This window comes from Taudactylus pleione, unplaced genomic scaffold, assembly GCF_031769625.1.
Source record: "Taudactylus pleione unplaced genomic scaffold, aTauple2 ptg000372l, whole genome shotgun sequence".
NCBI lineage: Eukaryota > Metazoa > Chordata > Amphibia > Anura > Myobatrachidae > Taudactylus > Taudactylus pleione.
In genome coordinates, this window is record NW_028284773.1 from 8,873,230 (window position 1) to 8,898,500 (window position 25,271).

Below are 25,271 nucleotides of genomic sequence, written 5' to 3' on the forward strand. Positions count from 1 at the left end.
GAGAAGGATCTGCGACTTTTTGGCAGAAAATTACTCCTAAAAAAATTCTTTGCTAATAAGAAACAAATGGTTAATACAATGGCATTAGATAATTCAATATCCACCCTTCAAACAGAGGATGAGTTACAAGCGCTAGATGCCTTGGAGGTTCTTCTTAAAGAAAACAAGCCTGACTCGAGTCAGACCCCAATGAAGCGAAGACACCTTTGTAAGAAAAAATCCACCTTTTCTCCTCAGGAAACAATATGCCCAGAAGTAAAAATCTTTATGGATTTACTATCCAAAGATATGGATCTACTCTACTCCAATAGAAAAGAACATTTTTTACAAGACAACAATTTGAATCAAGATGACAGAAGAGCTTTGAAACAACTGAGAGAATGGAATGAGGTTGTCATTAAACCATCCGACAAAGGGGGGTAATATTGTCATTTGGCCTGTTGATATGTATCTACAAGAAGCATACAGGCAACTGAATGACAACATTTTTTACAAACAACTCCTCTACAAATCCTACTGACAACTACTTATTCTTTTACAACAGGATGATTAAAGAGGCATATGATAAAGGAACCATTACGAAGGATGAGAATGCCTTCCTATCTGTGGAGTATCCGAAAACACCCACCTTTTACCTACTGCCCAAGATTCACAAAAACAAAGCAAAGCCATCAGGGAGACCAATAGTCTCAGGTATTTCTAGCTTACTTGAACAAGGCAGCATATTTCTGGACAAACATCTCAGACATCATGTTACCAGTCTCCCATCATTCCTTCAGGTCACATCAGATCTTCTTAAAAAACTCAACGATGTCCAATTGGAGGATAACAACTACGTCGTTACGTTAGATGTAGAATCATTGTATACCAGTATAGACCATTTACAGGGTATAGAAGCTGTGAAATATTTCCTCAATATGGAAGGTCTTAATCCATTTCATAAATTCTTACTGGAACTTTTAGAGTTTATTCTCAATAGAAATTATTTCACTTTCAATGATAAATTCTTTCTGCAGACACATGGGACTGCAATGGGCGCAGCCTGTGCACCCACGTACGCCAACTTATTTTTAGGATGGTGGGAGGAGGAGCATGTTTTCAATGAGAGAAATGAGATCTATATACATGCCACATAATAACTTGGCAACGATACATCGATGATATTTTTATGATCTGGCAGGGGACGGAAGTGGATTTACATCATTTTATAGATATCTTAAATGACAATAATTTCAACTTAAAACGGACCAGAAATATCAGCAAGAAAATGGTTAATTTCTTAGATCTTAAAATTATCATTGGAAATGAGAGCCGTATTGTGACTGAACTCTATCGGAAAGATACATCTACAAACAGTGTCCTCCACCATAACAGCTCGCACTTTCCTCCAACTGTGAGGAATATACCCAAGGGAGAATTTTTAAGATTAAGGAGGAACTGCTCCAATAGCAATACGTTCAGAGAAAAGAGTGTGGAGCTATCCCATAGACTTCTCAATAGAGGTTACAGTAAGCGCTCCATTAAACATGACCAATACCGATATTATTCTGATTATCAAACTTATTGTATTGTCATGAGATTTTTCACCCAGGCTACTTTCAGATTTTATTATGGGTATGTTATAATGTATCATGTTTTGCAACCATTAGAGACCATATATGATGTCATAGAGACCCATTTTCCTTGTACTTGGTTACATACTATGAATAATTTTTGACTATCTTTTGATCTCATGCATGTTGTATATCCTTGTATGAGACTTATATTTATCTCATTGGTTGGTCTCATTTCCTAATAGAAGAGACTTTACTAACATACTCAATCACCATCAGGTAACCATCGGATGGTTATATAATTTTCCGACTAATTTGGTTTATTTTCAAATACCCTGCTTAACCATATATATGTTGTTTGTCCTCCATTTTGTCTGTCCTGAATATTATTTTTTATTTATATTTCCAATAAACGTTAAGTTTTACTTTATTATAGCAGAGAACTGTGCCCCTACAATACAGAGTACTTTCTTTTTCTTTTCTTTCACTATGTAGTTTACTCTTTTGGGTGCACCTCCCATTACTTATTGGGTATTATTTCCCAATGATGACTTTTTGATTAAGGAGTTTTTCTCTGCTGTCATATATTAATACCAATATTGATACCAGTGCTTGGGGTTTCCCCTCAATCCCCTTTTCCCTCATTTTTTTCGATCTATAATGAATCAGGCCCTTTGTCCTTAACCACACCCAAATCTGTATTTATCATAATGTGCCCCCATATATATTCATTATTTCTCTCCCCTTCCCCCTCCTCATTCCACATTGTGCTCCTCTTCCCCCTCCACACCCCACATTGTGCTGCCCCTCCACTCCACATGTCACACTGTGCTTCCCCTCCCCAGCCCCTCCGCATGCCACACTGTGCTGATACTCCACTTCCCCCAACCTCAATGGGCCATCTACATTCCACATTGTGCTCCCCTTTCTTCTTTCCTCCATCCCACATTGTGCTCCCCTCCCTCCCTTCCTTCCTCCATCCCACATTGTGCTCCCCTCCCTTTCTTCACCCATGCCCCATTAGTCTCTCCCCCCCTGGGTGACTTAAACTACAACCCAGTTGCACAGACACTGGCAGCCATGTTCAAATGGAGATTCTGCACCTCCATAGGGCTGTTGCAATCTCTGATGATGCATGGTAATACACACAGTGACAGATTAGCACCACAGCCTGTGAGTATAAAAGTTGCAGTTGCAGATGAAACTGCATCTACTTCTGTGTCAGGCCCATGTCTCTACAGTGACATCCCTCCTGTGACTCTCTGGCTCACCCCCTGTGTTACTATGCTCCCTGTTCCCCCCTGGAACTCGCTGACCTTCTTGTTTGTCGTTTGTCTTCTGCACAGTGACTGCTTCTCTTCGCTGCTGTGTGGCTCTACTTCCCTGCAGCAGAGGCTGCAAAAAAATAAAAATCCAAGGTGCCACCCGAACTGATGAGTAGGCTGTAGGCAGATGGACTCTAGCATCGCCCACATCTGGGGAGGAACTAGCGGCAGTGCAGCCGATGCCTTGCACCAGGGCCCGCTGTGTTGCAGTGGCCCATAGCCGCCGCTGCACCTACTGCTAGTCCCCTGGGCCCCACAAGTGTAGGGCAGACCGCAGTGAAAGCGGTCTGCCCTACACAGTAACAAACACACAGCCGTCAGTGGCTACTGGGGCAATGCATAGGTGGTCTACTACTGGGGGCACTGTATAGTGGGGATTACTACTGAGACCAATGCAGCATAAGGGGGATTACTACTGAGGGCACTGTATAGGGGGGACTACTACTGGGGGCAATGCAGCATAAGGGGACTACTACTGGGGGCAATGCATAGGGTGGAACCACTACTGGGGGCTCCTCAGAAAGAGACAGCTGTCGCCGGTTGTCAGAGATATGGAGAGAGCAGAGCACAGCACACTGCAGTAAGCTCAGCATTTAAAGCTTTTAATGAGGGTCAGGGGTGTATCTAGGGATCCGAGCACCCCTGGCAAGGTAATGGACTGACGCCCCCCCACCCATAATTTCAGGAAGTTCCCCCAGTAGTAGTCCCCTCTATGCAGTGCCCCCAGTAGTAGTCCCCTCTAGGCAGTGCCCCAGCAGTAGTCACCTATATGCAGTGCCCCCAGTAGTAGTCCCCTCTATGCAGTGCCTCCAGTAATAGTCCATCCTATGCAGTGCCCCCAGTTGTAGTCCTCCTTATGCATTGCTCCCAATAGTAGTCCCCCCTATACATTGCCCCCAGTAGTAGTCCCCCTTATACAGTGCCCCCCATAACGTGCCTCAGTAGCGGCCCCCCAATACAATGCCCCCAGTAGCAGCCGCCACACCCATAACATGCCCCCAGTAGCGGCCTCCCTCTATACAGTGCCCCCAGTAGCAGCCACCCCCTATACAGTGCCCCCAGTAGCGGCCCCCCCTATACAGTGCCCACTAGTAGTCACACTCCCCCCTGTGCTGTGCCAGAAAATAAAAACACAGAAAAAAAAATAGCAACTTACCTGATCCCCGCAATTGCCAACGTCTGCCACTGTCCACTCCTCTGGGACTACTCTCGCTCTGCACTATGGGATGGGAGAGTCGTCATGACTTCTCTCCCATTACCCGCTGCAGGGGGAGCCGGAAGGCGGCGCTCATCAGTGAGCTCCAGACGGCTCCCTCCGTGGACGCAGCAGCCAATGAGAGCCTGCCTGACTCTCATTGGCTGGCTGCTATAACAAACACACCGCTGCCGCTGGCAGCTGTGTGTGTTTGTTACTGTGTAGGGCAGACTGCTCTCACTGCGATCTGCCCTACAATTGTGGGGCCTGAGAGAATAGCGGGGTTAGTTCAAATCCCTGGGGTAGTCCTCCCATTGGCTGCTGGTGGCACTGCCGGACGGCGCCCCCCTTTTGACCGGTGGCCCTGGTGAGTGCCATCCTGGCCAATGGGTAGATACGCCCCTGCCACTCCTATGTGCCATGGACCTAATATAACATAAATGTCCCACTCAGTGTGGCAGTTGAGTGTAACACTTTCCACACAGATTTTTTTAAAACAAAATTTTTTGCTTAGTACATGTTCTATACTGTCAATTCCGGAATAGAGAGAGAGCGTGTGGGGGTTATACACAAGTCTGATCCTGAGTGCTTGGTTTGGAGTCTAATTTACAGATAAGTGACATCAATAATTGACCAAGCTTAACTGACATGCTCTGCTTTGCTATTAGAGCTTTTTTCCCAGTATCAGTGACCCTAGAAGACAGAGTGAAAAGTGATAAGTAAAGGTGCATACACACACACAATGATTTTTTTGAGCGATTATCGATAACGATATCGTTTATTGTTCAATCGTTGAAAAAATCTTTCACTTTCTGAGTTAAAACGATGAACGATTATCGTTCATGCACGTTCACGTTTGTAGTTTATAGTTTGTAGTTCAGTCAGACTGACCAACTCAACGATTTTCAGTAAAGGAATATGCAAAAATCGTTTGTAGTTCAAAAAAATAGTTCATTACATTTAGTAAATGAACGATTTTAGTAAACGATTTTCGTTCATTTTTCCCTTGAAGAAAATGAACGAAAATCGTTTACTAAAATCGTTCATTTACTAACTCGTTGTGTGTGTATGCAGCTTAAGTGATAAGGTGCCAGCCAATCAGCTCCAACTGTCATTTTTCAAACACAGCCTGTGAGATGACAGTTGGGAGCATTTTTGCCTGGCACCTAATCACTTTCTTATCAATTTTCACTCTGTCTCCTAACACTGGGATGGTGATCAGAGGGATAGACCCCTAAGGCATTTTACATGGGACCAGCCCAGGGAAGCAAATGTGGTGGAAATTTTTTTTGCTGATGTTTGAAGACCTCATTATGAAGCATAGTGATACAATGGGACAATATAGCAAATTACGTAACTGACGCAAGGCTCATTGGGTGGGGTACAGAGCCATAACACCAGCACCCATCTATTATGGTGCATTCAGGTACCATGGATGGTGACATTGTCCTTGTAACCTATGGTTCTCCAGCTTGGCCTCTGACAGAACATGCTGTGCCTTGTAGTTCCCCAACACTAAAGAACTAGATACATTGAAAAAAATAGTGTCATCGGCTGAAAGCCAACTACCTTGCAGCATGTATTCTATCTGTAGTGTCTCTGGGGCAGTGCAGGACAGCGGAGCCCATCCACGTGGAAGCTGCCATCGCTATAGAAAGGACATGTGAATTGTAATCAGTCTGATATTTTGTTCTCCTACTATTATAAAAAGACACCCTGCAAAAAATATTTATATATATATATATATATATATATATTATATAGCAGTATACATAGCACTCAGTGGTCTTTACAATAACTGTAAATAAAGGCATTTAGGGCCTGATTCAGCAAGGATTGGAAATGTGCGCACACGCACTCGGCCGCTGCGTGTATATGCTAATCAGTGCATACGCACGGCAACCACAGCACAAGATGCAGACGCCCAGCAATACATAATGCTGTCCACCCCCCTTTACTCACAGCCTGAGTAGTCTGCAAATTAGCGGAAACATCAGTAACATCGCGAACGAATGGACCCATACACAGAATAGTGGTTGACCTGACCCTCCCGCAGACTTTGCTACATAACCTGCACGAAGTGAGAGCTCAGGCTTCGTAGGGTCTCGCAATGGCTAATTTATGCACGCCACTTCAACGCCATTGAAACACACTGACACGCCTGCGTTCGCACAACCATACACCCCTACACCACCCACAAATGGTACTTCCTGTCAATCACTGGGTGATGGGTCTGCGTGCTGTCTGTGCTCGCAATCCCGTCCGCAGCGCCTAGTTTACGCACACGCACTGCATCTTATACGCATGCGCAGAAAGCAAACATCGGCCGGCCCTTGTGCGAACGCAGCATTGCGTTCCTTGCTGAATCAGGCCCTTAGTCCAAAAGTTTCTGTAACATTTCGAAGTTTAATTCCTCATCTTCAGAGAGTATATACAAAATGTAAGCAACAATAATCTTACCTATATGTAGACACCCCGTGAGTGTTAGACACTGTTCAGCTGCCGGTGTCCTCGGCAGTGTCTGTCGGACTTCCGTCCGGGAACCAGCCCTGCCCCCGCACAGAAATACTCCCGCCGTTACCATGGCTTTGTGGCATCAACATTGCAGTGACATACCCACCACCACACAGTTTCAAATCAGGACAAATTAAAAAAATAATGATGTTAAAAACTATAGTCACATCTTAACACATATGGATAAGCATCTTATTACCTATATTCTAGAGAAATTATTTCTATATCGAGTCCTAAAGTGACCCATTCAAACTAGGGGTGAGCGGGTTCGGATTTCTGAAATCCGAACCCCCCCGATCCGAGTCCAATCCGAGTCAGGCTCGACTTTTCCCGCCTGACTCGGATCTGAAATCGAGGCAAAACGTCATCATCCCGCCTTCCGGGTCTCGCGGGTTTTGGATCCTATATAAGGTACCCGTGTCGGCGCCATTTTCTCACTCGGCTGTGGACAGTGAAGAGGGAGGGTGGGAGTTAGGGCTGGCTGGGCTGTGTAGTGTAGTGTTGTAGTGTAGTGTAGTGCAGTGTAGTGTTGTGCTGTGCTGCTGTTGTCCATAGGGGCTGTGTCCACTACTTCAAAGTCCATAGGGGCTGGCTGGACTGTGTTGTGCAGTCAGTTGTCCATAGGGGCTGTGTCCACTCCAAAGTCCTGTGCAGTGTCCCAGTCCTAAAGGGGTGCTGTAGTGTTGTCCAGGGGGTGCTCTGTCCATCAGGGGTGCTCCCCCCAAGTGCTAAAAAATATATATTTTTTCTGTGTTTGTGAATTGTGTGCACTGTGGCTGCACGTGCATCAACAAAGGAGCAGCGCCAAGCGTGCGCCTGTGTCCCATAAGTAAAAGGCCGGCTGGCTTGTCCGTTAAAGGGTGCTGTAACCCCCAAAGGGCACTCCAAACAAAATAAAAAAATATATTTTTTTGTGTTTGTGAATTGTGTGCGCAGTAGCCGCACGTGCATCAACAAAATAGTGCCAAGCGTGCGCCTGTGTCCCATTAATAAAGGGCCGGCTGGATTGACTGCTAAAGGGTGCTGTAACCCCCAATGGGCACTCCAAACAAAATAAAAATATATATTTTTTTGTGTTTGTGAATTGTGTGCGCAGTAGCCGCACGTGCATCAACAAAGTAGTGCCAAGCGTGCGCCTGTGTCCCATAAGTAAATGGCCGGTTGGCTTGTCCGTTAAAGGGTGCTGTAACCCCCAAAGGGCACTCCAAACAAAATATAAAAATATTTTCTGTGTTTGTGAATTGTGTGCGCAGTAGCCGCACGTGCATCAACAAAGTAGTGCCAAGCATGCGCCTGTGTCCCATAAATAAAGGGCCGGCTGGATTGACCGCTAAAGGGTGCTATAACCCCCAAAGGGCACTCCAAACAAAATAAAAAATATATTTTTCTGCGTTTGTGAATTGTGTGCACTGTGGCTGCAGGTGCATCAACGAAGGAGCAGCGCCAAGCGAGCGCCTGTGTCCCATAAGTAAAAGGCCAGCTGGCTCATTTCTTAAAGGGTGGTGTAACCCACAAAGTGCACTAGTCTCCAACAAAAATAAAAAATTATTCTCTGTTTGTGTGCGCCTTAGCCGCACGTATATATCAATATAACATAAATGGAGGACCAAACTTTCTCCGATAAAAATAAAATAGGGAAAGATCAAGAACCACTTCCTCTTAGTGCTGAAGCTGCTGCCACTAGTCATGACATAGACGATAACATGCCATCAACGTCGTCTGCCAAGGCCGATGCCCAATGTCATAGTAGAGGGCACATACAATCCCAAATGACAAAGTTCAGGAAAATGACCTTGAAAAAAACCTTTAAATCATCTGAAGAGAAACGTAAACTTGCCAATATGCCATTTACGACACGGAGTGGCATGGAATGGCTAAGGTCTTTCCCTATTCATGACTAGTGGTTCAGCTTCACATGACGATGGAAGCCCTCCTCCCACTAAAAAAATCAAACGTGTTAAGCTGGCAAAAGCACAGCGAAGAACTGTGCGTTCTAAGAAGATATCACAAATCCCCAAGGAGAGTCCAAGTGTGGTGGTGGTTGCGATGCCTGACCTTCCCAGCACTGGACGGGAAGAGGTGGCTCTTTCCACCATTTGCAGGCCCCGTGCAAGTGCTGAAAGGAGCACCCACAGTCCACTTGCTGATATGCAAATTGAAGATGTCACTGTTGAAGTACAACAGGATGAGGATACTGGTGTAGCTGGCGCTGAGGAGGAAGTTGGCGAGGAGGATTCTGATGGTGATGTGGTTTGTTTAAATCAGGCTCCGGGGGAGACAGTTGTTGTCCGTGGGATGAAAAAGCCCATCACGGTCATGTCTGGGCAGAAGACCAAACATTCCACCTCTTTGGTCTGGCAATATTTCTATCCAAATCCGGACAACAACTGTCTTGCCATATGTACCATATGCAAAGGTGGAATAAGTAGGGGTAGGGACGTTAACCACCTAGGAACATCCTCCCTTATACGGCACCTGCAGCGCGTTCATAAAAAGTTACTGTCAAGTTCAGAAACTTTGGCTATGACCGTAAGCAGTCCAGGGACACCTAAATGCCGTTGTCCTGTTGTATCCAAGCGCCTGCAAACCACACCGTCAACTCCCTCCTCGTCAATTTCCTCCTTAGTCAGGATCGGAAGTAGTCCTGCAGGCCATGTCACTGGCATTACTGACTCTCCTATCCGGGATTCCTCCGGAGGATCCTGCATTGCTACGCTTCCTGCTGCCACTGCTGCTGTTGCTGCTGCTGGGAGTCGTTCATCATCCCAGAGAGGAAGTAGGAACACCACTACTTTTACTAAACAATTGACCCTCCAACAGTCCTTAGCGAGGAGGATGAAGTACGACAGCAGTCATCCTGAAGCAAAACGTATAACTGAGGCCTTGACTGCTATGTTGGTGTTAGACGTGCGTCCGGTATCCGCCATTAGTGCAGTGGGATTTAGACAATTGATGGAGGTAGTGTGTCCCCGGTTCCAAATCCCGTCTAGATTCTTCTTCACTAGGCAGGCGATACCGAGACTGTACAGAAACGTCAGAAAAAGTGTCCTCAGTGTCCTGAAAAATGCCGTTGTACCCAATGTCCACTTAACCACGGACATGTGGACAAGTTTAACAGGGCAGACTAATGACTATAGGACTGTGACAGCCCACTGGGTAGATGTATCACCTTACGCAGCAACAGCAGCAGCGTCACCAGTAGCAGCATCTCAGAAACGCCAGCTCGTTCCAAGGCAGGCTACGCTGTGTATCACCGGTTTCAGTAAGAGGCACACCGCCGACAACCTCTTAGAGAAACTGAGGGAAATCATCGCCCAGTGGCTTACCCCACTTAGACTCTCCTGGGGATTTGTGATATCTGACAATGCCACCAATATTGTGCGGGCATTACATCTGGGCAAATTCCAGCACGTCCCATGTTTTGCTCACACAATAAACTTGGTGGTGCAGATTTTTCTGAAAAGCGACAGGGGCGTGCAGGAGACGCTTTGGGTGGCCCGAAAAATTTCTGGCCACTTTCGTAATTCAGCGACTGCGTGCCGAAGACTGAAGCGCCAGCAAACACTCTTGAACCTGCCCCGCCATCACCTGAAGCAAGAGGTTGTGACGCGGTGGAACTCAACCCTCTATATGCTTCAGAGGATGGAGGAGCAGCAAAAGGCCATTCAAGCCTATACATCCACCTATGACATAGGCAAAGAAGGGGGTATGCACCTGACTCAAGCGCAGTGGAGAATGATTTCCGTGTTGTGCAAGGTTCTCCAGCCCTTCGAACTTGCCACATGTGAAGTCAGTTCAGACACTGCCAGCTTGAGTCAGGTCATTCCCCTCATCAGGCTTTTGCAGAAGCAGCTGGAGAAAGTGAAGGAGGAGCTAAGACGGAGCGATTCCGTTCGGCATGTGGGCCTTGTGGATGAAGCCTTTCATTTGCTTTGCCAGGATTCCAGGGTGGTCTATCTGTTGAAATCAGACCACCACATTTTGGCCACCGTGCTCGATCCTAAGTTTAAAGCCTATGTGGTGTATCTCTTTCTGGCCGACACAAGCCTGCAGAGGTGCAAAGACCTGCTGGTGAACACACTGTCAGCTGAAGCGGAACGTGACACGTCAACAGCTCCTTCTTCAATTTCTCCCGCAACTGGGGCTGCCAGGAAAAAACTTAGGTATCCTAAGCAACCCGCTGGCGGTGATGCAGGGCAGGCAGGACCAAGTTTGGACATCTGGTCCGGACTGAAGGACCTGGCAACAATTTCTGACATGTCTACTGTCACTACATATGATACTGTCACCATTGACAGAATGGTGGAGGATTACATCGGTGACAGCATCCAAGTAGGCATGTCAGACAGTCCATACCTGTACTGGCAGGAAAAAGAGGCAATTTGGAGGCCCCTGTACAAACTGGCTCTATTTTACCTGAGTTGCCCCCCCTCCAGTGTGTACTCCGAAAGAGTGTTTAGTGCAGCCGGGAACCTTGTCAGCGAAAGGCGTAGGAGGTTGCTTCCACAAAATGTGGAGAAGATGATGTTCATAAAAATGAATTATCAACTCTTCCAGGGAGACCAGCCTCCAGAACGTACAGAGGGACCTGTGGTGGTGGATTCCAGTGGGGACGAGTTAATACTCTGTGAGGATGAGGATGTACACAACACTGAAGAGGGTGAGGAATCGGTAGATGAGGAGGATGAGGACGACATCTTGCCTCCGTAGAGCCAGTTTGTGCAGGGACAGATTAATTGCTAGCTTGTTTTGTGGGGGCCCAAACGAACCAATCATTGCAGCCACAGTTGTGTGGCAGACCCTGGCGCTGAAATGATTGCTTTGTTAAAGTGTGCATGTCCTGTTTATACAACATAAGGGTGGGTGGGAGGGCCCAAGGACAATTCCATCTTGCACCTCTTTTTTTTATTTGCATTATGTACAGTTTGGGGCCTAGTTTTTCAAACTGCCATCCTGTCTGCCACTGCAGTATCACTCCTAGATGGGTCACGTGTTTGTGCCGCCCACTCGTGTCGCTTAGCATAGTCATCCAGCTACCTCGGTGCAACCTTTTGGACATAAAAACACTATTGTGAGGTGTGAGGTGTTCAGAATAGACTGGAAATTAGTGGAAATTAAGGTTATTGAGGTTAATAATAGCATAGGAGCAGAAAAACCAACACATTCTGTGATTTTAGCTGTTTTTATGCTTTTTAAAAAAAAATACAGATCCAAAACACAAAACCCAGAACACAAAACACGGAAGGGTGGTTTTGGCAACACCAATCCAGATCCAAAACACGAAGAAAGATCCAGATCCAAAACCAAAACACAAAACACGAAAAGTGGCCAGTGCACACCCCTAATTCAAACTTATAACTATTCACAGTATAGAATCATCCTAATTGTAATTATTATCACAACATGATATTACAAATCGTAAATAAGATGTTGCAGAGATGTGTTAATACTATTATGCTACCAATTAGCAAATATTCACCAAAGCTTCTAGTAAAATACTGTATCTAACTACAAAAAAACATTCCAGTTAAGATGGTCATTAAGTACACGCAATTTCATTGTATCTAAGGTATAATTCCACTTAGATTCCAGCTTGAGTATTGACCCTTCACTTGTCTTCTGTGACGTGGTCAAGACTCGGCAAAATGTCTCGCTACAGGCTGTTTTGACATTTTGCCATCCAATTAGGCTCTATTGGCCGATCTATGTAGGGCCATACGTTCCTTAAAGGATAATATCAGTCGATTATCGATAATTTTTGTACAATATTATCGCACCCGTGATAATCGGATAGACTGATACAGGCGATAAGTTTTCACCATCTCAGAGTAAGTAAAAACATGCAATATCCCTATTTTTGCCTAAAAATTTGGGGATTTCTTTCAGAACCCTTTCGACACCCCCTCTATGTTAAATTACCCCAAAAGTTCTTTGTAATTTGCGTAATTTGGCCCAAAATTACCTGTCAAGTTTTGGGTGAAAAAGAAATAATAATTGAAAATGGGTTTAATGTTTTGGGTCTGGTATTTCAGGGTGCTGTATGGATGTAACAGGTATTTTAAAAATTGCTTGTGGCTCCAGCAGGTGTTTTTTTAACTTTTTTTTTAAAAAGTGCGCTTTACAACACCAAAATATACTTGCACACAAATGACGTGCAGTTCCTGGAAAAAAAAATAGCTTTCTATAATTTTTCAAAATGTTTTCATATACGCAAATTACAGCCAACAGATGCAATTTAAGTACCCTAAATACTTTAATTACAGCCAATAATACACTTCTAAATTGCTTTCCTATGTACGATAGCCATTTTTTGGGGTACAGACTCATTTTCTAGAATGTCCTGACATTTTCACCTGTTTTCGGAGGAAAAATTATCGCACTTACCCGTTTTCACCTGTGTTTTAGCTAAAAACTAGAGCGTGCATGCCCAGAATCGGCGATAATATTGAGCAAAAATCATCAAAATTGGCCAATAGCGCTGCCGATATCACTGATAATTGAATACGACCCTATATGTGTAATCTCAGGGGCAGATTGGGAATTTAAAGTGGCCCTATGTGCGCCCAAAAAAAGTGGATGTGGCCAGGGCGGTAGTGTGGACCGCACATAAGTGCAGTCTGCACTACACTAATAGGAACAAACACACAGTCGCCGCCGCCGGCAGCTGTGTGTTTGTTTTAGCAGCCAATGAGAGTCAGACAGACTCTCATTGGCTGCTGCACCCACTGCCGGAGCCGGGCTGGAGCTCACTCATGAGCTCCATTTTCTGTCTCCCGCAGTGGCTGATGGGACAGACATCATGATGTCTCTCCCATCATGCAAACCAGCCCGCAGGGACTGCTGGAGCCCGGGGGACAGAGGAGCGGATGCAGGAGCGGGGATTAAGGTAAGTGGACTTGTTTTCTTTTACGTGTGTGTCTGGGATTACTGAAGGTACTGAGGGGAGGCTACTACTGGGGGCACTGCTGGGGGGAGGCTACTACTGAGGGCACTGCTGGGGGGGGAGGCTACAACTGGGGGCACGATTACTACTGGGAGCACTGCTGGGGGAGGCTACTACTGGGGGCACGATTACTACTGGGGGTATTGCTGGGGGTGAGGCTACTACTGGGGGGACTACTACTGGGCGCACTGCACAGGGGGGGACTAGTACTGGGAGCACTATATAAGGGTCACTGCACAGGGGGGACTACTACTGGGGGCATTATATAAGGAGCACTGCATAGGGGGACCACTACCTGGGGCACTATATAAGGGCCACTGCATAGGTGGGACTACTACTGGGGGCATTATAGAAGGGGCACTGCATAGGGGGACCACTACTGGGAGCACTGTATAAGGGGCCACTACTGGGAGCACTGTATAAGAGGCACTACTGGGAGCACTGCATAAAAGGGACCACTGCTGGGGGCACTGAATAAGGGCTTGTTTAGCTATCTGAGGGGGGGTGCAAGGCTGAAGAAATGCCTAGGGTGCCAAGAAACCTTGCACCGGCCCTGGATGTGGCCTTGTGGCAAGGGGTGTGGCCTAATGTGAAATGCCATGCCTGCAAGTTACTACCCCATTTTCAACATGTTGAGGGCATGCCCACCGCTTGGGGAGCTGATTGGCAAACCCCCAGTCCCTCTCTTCAGTGAATAAACACAGTGAGCATGTGAATGAGTATTTTCTTACCTATATGATTAATCTGCAACGGGCAACCTCTGAAGAAATTGATCCTTTCTGGACAGGCAGTGTTTTCAGTCTGTATTCTCTATTCATGCTGGAGATCACAGGGTCTAGAAGCCATTTGTTTGTGTAGGAATAAAGCCAATGTTATCAACATGCAACAGTCCACCAACCATCCCCATGTCTCTCCAGCACCATTTACTCTGTGCCAGGGCCGGATTAACAATGAGGCGGGTGGAGCTGCAGCTCCAAACCTCCCATTGAAAATAGGCTCACATGATACACTGACTCCAGTGCACCCAGGAAAAAAACAAAAAAAAATTCTGTCATCACCAAAAGCCCTGCTCACTCAACTCAAGGCCGCCAGAAGTTTAGCTAATTTTCACCCTCATCCCCTCCCCTCCCCCAAAGCCCCACCCACCCCCAGGAAGTCAAAGATCTGACTCCTGTACAGTCCATCTTCTCCAAAGCTGTGTCCCCAAGTTGCCTAGCTCAGGAGGGAAGGCAGCCCAGCTTGTCCAGATCAAATTTCCACAGGCCAATGTTATGTCTGGCCCCCGTGCATATATATATATATATATATATATATCTGTATATAATGTGGGTAAGTTCATTTAGGTGGGTACAGGAGCATATAGATATATACTGTATGTATGTGTATAGAGAGAGAGAGATATATCCGGCACTCAATGCTTCCAAATAAAAGTACTTGGCGGATGACCTCCGAAGCTGTCAGCAAGCAGCTGACTCTACACATGAAGTAATACAAAAATGTTGTATTGCTTGACAAACGCGCGATAAAGTGCTGAAATGTTGATAAAGTACCTAAGTGGTGTGTATACTTTTTCCAAGTATGGAGTGCTGCCGTTTATCTACTTCTATGTGTAAAGAAAGCTGCTAGCTATATATATATATATATATATATATATATATATATATATATATTAGGGGTGTGCACCGGCCACTTTTCGTGTTTTGGATCTGGATCTTTCTTCGTGTTTTGGATCTGGATTGGTTTTGCCAAAACCACCCTTCCGTGTTTTGGGTTCTGGGTTTTGTGTTTTGGATCAGTATTTTTTTTTTAAAAAGCATAAAAACAGCTAAAATCACAGAATTTGTGTGTTTTTCTGCTCCTATGCTATTATTAACCTCAATAACCTTAATTTCCACTCATTTCCAGTCTATTCTGATCCCTCAAACCTCACAATACTGTTTTTATATCCAAAAGGTTGCACCGAGGTAGCTGGATGACTATGCTAAGAGATACGAGTGGGCAGCACAAACACGTGGTCCATCTAGGAGTGACACTGCAGTGGCAGACAGGATGGCAGTTTGAAAAACTAGGCCCCAAACAGTACATAATTCAAAGAAAAAAAAGAGGTGCAAGATGGAATTGTCCTCCCACCCACCCTTATGTTGTATAAACAGGACATGCACACTTTAACAAACCAAACATTTCAGCGCCAGGGTCTGCCACATGACTGTGGCTGCAATGATTGGTTCGTTTGGGCCCCCACAAAACAAGCTGGCAATTAATCTGTCCCTGCACAAACTGGCTCTACGGAGGCAAGATGTCGTCCTCATCCTCCGATTCCTCACCCTCTTCAGTGTTGTGTACATCCTCATCCTCACAGAGTATTAATTCGTCCCCGCTGGAATCCACAACCACAGGTCCCTCTGTACGTTCTGGAGGCTGGTCTCCCTGGAAGAGTTGATAATTCATTTTATGAACATCATCTTCTCCACATTTTGTGGAAGCAACCTCCTACGCCTTTTGCTGACAAGGTTCCCGGCTGCACTAAACACTCTTTCGGAGTACACACTGGAGGGGGGGCAGTTTGTACAGGGACCTCCAAATTGCTTCTTTTTCCTGCCTGTACAGGTACGGACTATCTGACATGCCTACTTGGATGCTGTCACCGATGTAATCCTTTAACAGACAGACGCACGCTTGTCGCTGCTGCTTTAAAGATACAGGTGTGGCTACAGCCCACACATTTCACAAAGACAGAAAAAAAAAAGGAATATTTTTATTGTTTGTGGAGTGCACTTTGAGGGTGTCACCACCCTTTAACAGACAGACGCACGCTTGTCGCTGCTGCTTTAAGGATGCAGGTGCGGCTACAGCCCACACATTTCACAAAGACAGAAAAAAAAAGAAGAATATTTTTATTGTTTGTGGAGCGCACTTTGAGGGTTACACCACCCTTTAACAGACAGACGCACGCTTGTCGCTGCTGCTTTAAGGATGCAGGTGCAGCTACAGCCCACACATTTCACAAAGACAGAAAAAAAAAGAAGAATATTTTTATTGTTTGTGGAGCGCACTTTGAGGGTTACACCACCCTTTAACAGACAGACGCACGCTTGTCGCTGCTGCTTTAAGGATGCAGGTGCGGCTACAGCCCACACATTTCACAAAGACAGAAAAAAAAATAAGAATTTTTTTATTGTTTGTGGAGCACACTTTGAGGGTTACACCACCCTTTAACAGGCAGACGCACGCTTGTCGCTGCTGCTTTAAGTATGCAGGAGCGGCTACAGCCCACACATTTCACAAAGACAGAAAAAAAAATAAGAATTTTTTAATTGTTTGTGGAGCGCACTTTGAGGGTTACACCACCCTTTAACAGACAGACGCACGCTTGTCGCTGCTGCTTTGAGGACAGTATCATATGCAGTGACAGTAGACTTGTCAGAAATTGTTGGCACGTCCTTCAGTCCGGACCAGATGTCCAAACCGGCCCTTGACTTATGACACAGGCGCACGCTTGGCGCTGCTACTGTGTTGCTGCATGTGCGGCTACATCGCACACAAGTCACAAGCACATAAAAAAAATATTTTTTATTTTTTGGAGAACTTTGAGGGTTACACCACCCTTTAACAGACAGACGCACGCTTGTCGCTGCTGCTTTAAGGATGCAAGTGCGGCTACAGCCCACACAATTCACAAAGACAGAAAAAAAAAGAAGAATTTTTTTATTGTTTGTGGAGCGCACTTTGAGGGTTACACCACCTTTTAACAGACAGACGCACGCTTGTCGCTGCTGCTTTGAGGATGCAAGTGCAGCTACAGCCCACACAATTCACAAAGACAGAAAAAAAAAGAAGAATTTTTTTATTGTTTGTGGAGCGCACTTTGAGGGTTACACCACCCTTTAACAGACAGACACATGCTTGTCGCTGCTGCTTTAAGGATGCGGGTGCGGCTACAGCCCACACATTTCACAAAGACAGAAAAAAAAAGAAGAATATTTTTATTGTTTGTGGAGCACACTTTGAGGGTTACACCACCCTTTAACAGACAGACGCACGCTTGTCGCTGCTGCTTTGAGGATGCAAGTGCGGCTACAGCCCACACAATTCACAAAGACAGAAAAAAAAAGAATATTTTTATTGTTTGTGGAGTGCACTTTGAGGGTTACACCACCCTTTAACAGACAGACGCACGCTTGTCGCTGCTGCTTTGAGGATGCAGGTGGAATCTAGATGGGATTTGGAACCGGGGACACACTACCTCCATCAATTATCTAAATCCCACTGCACTAATGGCGGATACCGGACCCAAGTCTAACACCAACATAGCAGTCAAGGCCTCAGTTATACGTTTTGCTTCAGGATGACTGCTGTCGTACTTCATCCTCATCGCTAGGGACTGTTGGAGGGTCAATTGTTTAGTAAAAGTGGTGGTGTTCCTACTTCCTCTCTGGGATGATGAACAACTCCCAGCAGCAGCAACAGCACTAGGAGGAAGTGGTTCTTGATCTTTCCCTTTTTTATTTTTATCAGAGAAAGTTTGGTCCTCCATTTATGTTATATTGATATATACGTGCGGCTAAAGCGCACACAAACACAGAAAATATTTTTTTATTTTTGCTGGAGAGTAGTGCACTTTGTGGGTTACACCACCCTTTAAGAAATGAGCCAGCCGGCTCTTTACTTATGGGACACAGGCGCACGCTTGGTGCTGCTCCTTTGTTGATGCACGTGCAGCCACAGTGCACACAATTCACAAACACAGAAAATATTTTTTTTTTTGGTTTTGACTGGAGTGTACTTTGGGGGTTACAGCACCCTTTAACGGTCAAGCCAGCCGGCCCTTTACTTATGACACAGGCGCACGCTTGGCACTACTTTGTTGATGCACGTGCGGCTACTGCGCACACAATTCACAAACACAGAAAAAATATTTTGTTATTTGGTTTGGAGTGTACTTTGGGGGTTACAGCACCCTTTAACAGTCAAGCCAGCCGGCCCTTTATTTATGACACCGGCGCACGCTTGGCACTACTTTGTTGATGCACGTGCGGCTACAGCGCACACAATTCACAAACACAGAAAAAATATTTTGTTATTTGGTTTGGAGTGTACTTTGGTGGTTACAGCACCCTTTAACGGTCAAGCCAGCCGGCCCTTTACTTATGACACAGGCGCACGCTTGGCACTACTTTGTTGATGCACGTGCGGCTACTGCGCACACAATTCACAAACACAGAAAATATTTTTTTTTTGGTTTGGAGTGTACTTTGGGGGTTACAGCACCCTTTGACTGTCAAGCCAGCCGGCCCTTTACTTATGACACAGGCGCACGTTTGGCACTACTTTGTTGATGCACGTGCGGCTACTGCGCACACAATTCACAAACACAGAAAAAATATTATTTTTTTAGCACTTTGGGGGAGCACCCCTGATGGACAGAGCACCCCCTTGACAACACTACAGCACCCCTTTAGGACTGGGACACTGCACAGGACTTTGGAGTGGACACAGCCCCTATGGAGAACTGACTGCACAACACAGTCCAGCCAGCCCCTATGGACTTTGAAGTAGTGGACACAGCCCCTATTAACAACAGCAGCACAGCACAACACAGCCAGCCCCTATGGACTTTGAAGTAGTGGACAACAGCAGCACAGCACAACACTACTCTGCACTACACTACACTACACAGCCCAGCCAGCCCTAACTCCCACCCTCCCTCTACACTGTCCACAGCCGAGTGAGAAAATGGCGCTGACGCGGGTACCTTATATAGGATCCAAAAGCCGCGAGACCCGGAAGGCGGGATGATGACGTTTTGCCTCGATTTCAGATCCGAGTCAGGCGGGAAAAGTCGAGCCTGACTCAGATCTGACTCGGATCGGGGGGGCTCGGGGGGGTTCGGATTTCAGAAATCCGAACCCGCTCACCCCTAATATATATATATATATATATATATATATATAGCTAGCAGCTTGCTATATATACAGTGCTCAAAGCGTGCCAATATGCAACAGTATGGCATACCGGCTCTTCAAGCACTAAACAGTTTCTGTTCTATAAGTTTCTAGCTCAGGTGCGACGTACCGTTAAGAATGTGGCCGCCGGTACGCTGCACCACCACTCAGTATGTAGCCACCTTTAGCGGGCCACTGCTGCCAGACTGAGCCACTGAGCAGCATGACACTGACAGCATCTCTGGCTCCGCTGCCTCCTACAGCCTTCCTGAGCTTCTGGAAGCGCGAGGGTGATGTCATGATGTCACATCACGCTCCCCCGGCTGGTACAACGCAGCCTGAGGTCTGAGCGCACTTCATTCTCCTGACGGCAACAGCTAGATGCCTTACACAGTGCGGTGCTTGCTGGTTTCACCGCCGGGCGCCGGCCCTCATCTGCACCTGCTTCCTACCTAATGAAAACTAGTGACAGTGGCGGGGGTAGGTTAATGCTGTCGGGAGTGGGGGAGGGAGTTTGTTACTGAAGCAGGGAGTATTGGGGGTGGGGTGCGAGGTTATAATTGATGCCGAGTAGTGGATGGGGGGTGGTGTTAGTGATGGTGGGAGTACAAAAGATTGTTGGTTATTGTTAATGGTGCTGAGAGTAATGGGGGGTGTTTGTTGGTGGTGCTGGGAGCAGTGGGGGGGATTGTTAATGAAGGTGGGAGGGTTGCTAGTGATGGTGGGAGCAGTGGAGTGGGCAGAGGTTATTAGTGTTACTGGCAGTACTGGGAGGGGCTTGTTAGTGATGCAGGGAGTAGTGGGGATGTTATTGATGCTGGGAGTGAGAAGCGGGGGTGATGTTAGTGGTGCTGGGAGTGAATAGTGGGGGTGGTGTTAGTGGTGCTGGGAGTGAGTAGCGGGGTGCTGTTAGTGGTGCTGGGAGTGAGTAGTTGGGGTGGTGCTGGGAGTGAGAAGCGGGGGTGCTGTTAGTAGTGCGGGAAGTGAGTAGTGGGGTTGGTGTTAGTGGTGCTGGGAGTGAGTAGTGGGGGTGGTGTTAGTGGTGCTGGGAGTGAGTAGTGGGGGTGGTGTTAGTGGTGCTGGGAGTGAATAGTGGGGGTGGTGTTAGTGGTGCTGGGAGTGAGTAGTGGGGGTGCTGTTAGTGGTGCTGGGAGTGAGTAGTGGGTGTGGTGTTAGTGGTGCTGGGAGTGAGTAGTGGGGGTGGTGTTAGTGGTGCTGGGAGTGAATAGTGGGGGTGGTGTTAGTGGTGCTGGGAGTGAGTAGTGGGGGTGCTGTTAGTGGTGCTGGGAGTGAGTGGTGGGGGTGGTGTTAGTGGTGCTGGGAGTGAGTAGTGGGGGTGGTGTTAGTGGTGCTGAGAGTGAGTAGCGGGGGTGGTGTTAGTGGTGCTGGGAGTGAGTAGCGGGGTGCTGTTAGTGGTGCTGGGAGTGAGTAGTTGGGGTGGTGCTGGGAGTGAGAAGCGGGGGTGCTGTTAGTAGTGCTGGGAGTGAGTAGTGGGGGTGCTGTTAGTAGTGCTGGGAGTGAGTAGTGGGGTTGGTGTTAGTAGTTCTGGGAGTGAGTAGTGGGGGTGGTGTTAGTGGTGCTGGGAGTGAGTAGTGGGGGTGGTGTTAGTGGTGCTGGGAGTGAGTAGTGGGGGTGGTGTTAGTGGTGCTGGGAGTGAATAGTGGGGGTGGTGTTAGTGGTGCTGGGAGTGAGTAGTGGGGGTGCTGTTAGTGGTGCTGGGAGTGAGTAGTGGGTGTGGTGTTAGTGGTGCTGGGAGTGAGTAGTGGGGGTGGTGTTAGTGGTGCTGGGAGTGAATAGTGGGGGTGGTGTTAGTGGTGCTGGGAGTGAGTAGTGGGGGTGCTGGGAGTGAGTAGTGGGGGTGGTGTTAGTGGTGCTGGGAGTGAGTAGTGGGGGTGGTGTTAGTGGTGCTGGGAGTGAGTAGCGGGGTGCTGTTAGTGGTGCTGGGAGTGAGAAGCGGGGGTGCTGTTAGTGGTGCGGTTAGTGAGTAGTGGGGTTGGTGTTAGTGGTGCTGGGAGTGAGTAGTGGGGGTGGTGTTAGTGGTGCTGGGAGTGAGAAGTGGGGGTGGTGTTAGTTGCACTGGGAGCGAGTAGCGGGGGTGGTGTTAGTGGAGCTGGGAGTGAGTAGCGGGGGTGGTGTTAGTGGAGCTGGAAGTGAGTAGCAGGGGTGGTGTTAGTGGTGCTGGGATTGAGTAGTGGGGTGGTGTTAGTGGTGCTGGGAGTGAGTAGTGGGGGTGGTGTTAGTGGCGCTGGGAGTAGTGGGGGGGTATTAGTGGTGCTGGGAGTAGTGTGGGGTTATTAGTGATGCAGGGAGTAGGGGGGGTTGTTAATGATGGTGAGAGTAGAGGAAGGGGTGGAATTTGTTAGTGATGCTGTCTGTAGTGGGGGGTGGGGGGGTTCCCAGTAGGTATCCCCAGGGATGTGCAGCCTCTACTTCCTATAGATGGGCTCTTTGCATATCAGGAACCTGCAATATTTTCAATATTTCCATGTGATAGGGAGAAGCCAGTCACCAGGAGGGGAATAGAGTGCAGGAGACAGGGAAACAGGGCAAGGAATGCAGACAGGACTCGCAAGTCTCTTCCTCCCAGACTGTGTGTGATCCTGGAGCTAGACTGGACTTCTGGATCAGGCTGCAGGTCAGTCCCTTGCTTTCCATCCTCATTATGCTACACTGCTGTTTAGTGTCAGACCAAGCCCTCTTGCAGAGAGGGTAGGGGGACGTAGAGTCTGGGCACAGGGTATTGTACACTGCCATCTCTGTATTATCACATTTAACATTTTTGTATGTATTATTTTAGCTAGTGTAGCGTGTTCTTATAGAGGCTGCACTTAAAAGATATAGATCAATGATCCCCTATAGTGACAGGTGTTCTAACTGTGTCCATCATGCAAAAGATCTGGTGCCAGGCCGCCAGCTGATTACTGGCGCACTGGCAACCATCCATGGATGCAGAAATAGCGGTACCATGCCACCAGCATTGCAAATCTGGCGCTGCCTGCGAGTCAAATGGAACTTGCGGACCGGCAGCCAATCAGAAGCCGCTGTAGCTTCTGATTGGCTCGCAGACGGCATCTGATTTGAAATGACAGTGTCACGGTGCCACTGTCTCGGCATGGATGTCTGCCAGGTAGGGCACTAAATATACATGGAGATGAGTCTCATCTCATCATGTAATCTCTCATAATAAGATTGAGGTGAAGGGACACAAGGAGGAGGTAAGAGGCTGCAGGCAGGGCTTTACTGTGGGGTATAATGTTATAAGGGGCATTACTATGTGGCATAATGTGTAAGGGCATTTATTGCTGGGTGGCATCATTTGTACTACAAATTTTGTAAAGGACATTACTGTGTGGCATCACATTTAAAGGGCATTACTGTGTGTGTGGCATAATGTGTAGAAGGGGCACTATTATTGTGTGGCATATTGTGTATAAGGGGTACTATGGTGTGGTACACTACACTGATGAAAAGGATGTGTGTTGAGGCCACACCCTAATTTGAGTGGCCACACCCCCTTTTCTGGTGCATGCGCGTCTCCGACACACACGTAAGTGCTTTCTTATATTCTCCATACCCCTACTTCAAAATTCCCACTTCGACCACTGGGTAAAACCATGTTGCACTGCAGGTGGGGAAGATGTAAAATGTGCAAAGATTAAAGGTGCATACACACGGTACGATATCTATGAACGATATGAACGATAACGATATCGTCCAACGATATATTTTTATGCAGTGAACGATCAACGATGTGCATTCCCACATGAACTATGACGATATCTATGATCGTCCGTACATGCAGGCCAACTTGCACGATATCGTCAACTTTGCCTGTTCAGAGATGTGGCAGGATGACTTCACTGACAGATATCTTTCAAGTTGTTGGTGATAGAGATCGTACCGTGGACCTGATTCAGACTCGGATGCTAAGCTGCGCTCACTCGCATCAAAAAGAGGCCGGGTATTCTAATAGCACGATCGTGCAGCAAGGCATAAGGACACCCTCTATGTCTTAGCGAGCGGCGGCTGTGCGATCGCAAAATAGTGTAATGCCGCTCCCTTGCTGCCCGCAGCAACACACATGCTGATACCGGGTGCGTGGATCAGAAAACTTGTTTTTTTTATTGCAAAGTCTGCTGCCGCTGCTGCTGTTGCTGCTGGGAGTCATTCATCATCCCAGAGAGGATGTAGGAACAACACTACTTTTACTAAACAATTGACCCTCCAACAGTCCTTAGCAAGGAGGATGAAGTACGACAGCAGTCATCCTGAAGCAAAACATATAACTGAGGCCTTGACTGCTATGTTGGTGTTAGACGTGTGTCCGGTATCCACCATTAGTGCAGTGGGATTTAGACAATTGATGGAGGTAGTGTGTCCCCGGTTCCAAATCCCGTCTAGATTCCACTTCACTAGGCAGGCGATACCGAGACTGTACAGAAACGTCAGAAAAAGTCTCCTCAGTGTCCTAAAAAATGCGGTTGTACCCAATGTCCACTTAACCACGAACATGTGGACAAGTGGAACAGGGCAGACTAAAGACTATATGACTGTGACAGCCCACTGGGTAGATGTATCACTTTACGCAGCAACAACAGCAGCGTCACCAGTAGCAGCATCTCAGAAATGCCAGCTCGTTCCAAGGCAGGCTACACTGTGTATCACCGGTTTCAGTAAGAGGCGCACCGCCGACAACCTCTTAGAGAAACTGAGGGAAATCATCGCCCAGTGGCTTACCCCACTTAGACTCTCCTGGGGATTCGTGATATCTGACAGTTCAGACACTGCCAGTTTGAGTCAGGTCATTCCCCTCATCAGGCTTTTGCAGAAGCAGCTGGAGAAAGTGAAGGAGGAGCTAAGATGGACCGATTCCACTCGGCATGTGGGCCTTGTGGATGAAGCCCTTCATTCACTTTGCCAGGATTCCAGGGTGGTATCAGACCATTACATTTTGGCCACCATATGAGGATAAGAATTAACAGTGCTCTAGATCTCTTGTTAGAAAGCCTGTTGTGATATCCCTAGCAGCTCCACCACAATAGAGGTATCTACCTCTACATAAATTGAAAACACATTGGTGGTGCACTCTGGTTTATGCTAACTGGGTGGTGTGTGGCAGAGTCCCAAAAGTTCCTTAATACCAATCTGTAGGTAAAATGTACTTTAGCAACCGAACAAACACTAATGTCTCAAAAATGTTCCTTTCCCTATCCGGGAGATGTCTATAATTATGTCCACAATGTTTGATCAGTCCTCATGGGAATCCTACATGAGGGGTCCTGGAGGAATGTCTTAATAAATCTGTGGGATGTGTGTTCTTATATAGTACAGTCTCAAAATAAATGTCTTTCTTAATTCTGTAGGATGGGTGTTCTGCTTTAAACATGACCTCTTCTCTCTCCTCTCCACCTCAAATGTAATGCATAGGCACAGTATCAGGAACAGGGTATACACGATAATGCAGGTAGGTAAGTGATGGATGTACTTACCAAATAAATTTGTTCCTGCTGGTATCACTCGTCCCAGTTCTTGAAGAGGTTGCGATAGAGAGAGGGGTAATATGTATAGTATAAAGGAGACTATGAACGCCAATGGAATTAAAGATACTTTTATTCCATGGTAAAAATTGTTGAGACTCACAGGAGTCTTGAACAACAAATAATGGGTAAATGGTAAAGTCCCAAAATATGCAATGCATATATAAATTAACCAAGTTCTTTGTATAAAAAGGGGGCGTGGCCCAACGCGTTTCATCCAGAAAAATGAACTTTTGCAAGGTGCCTACCTTTCTCTCTGTTC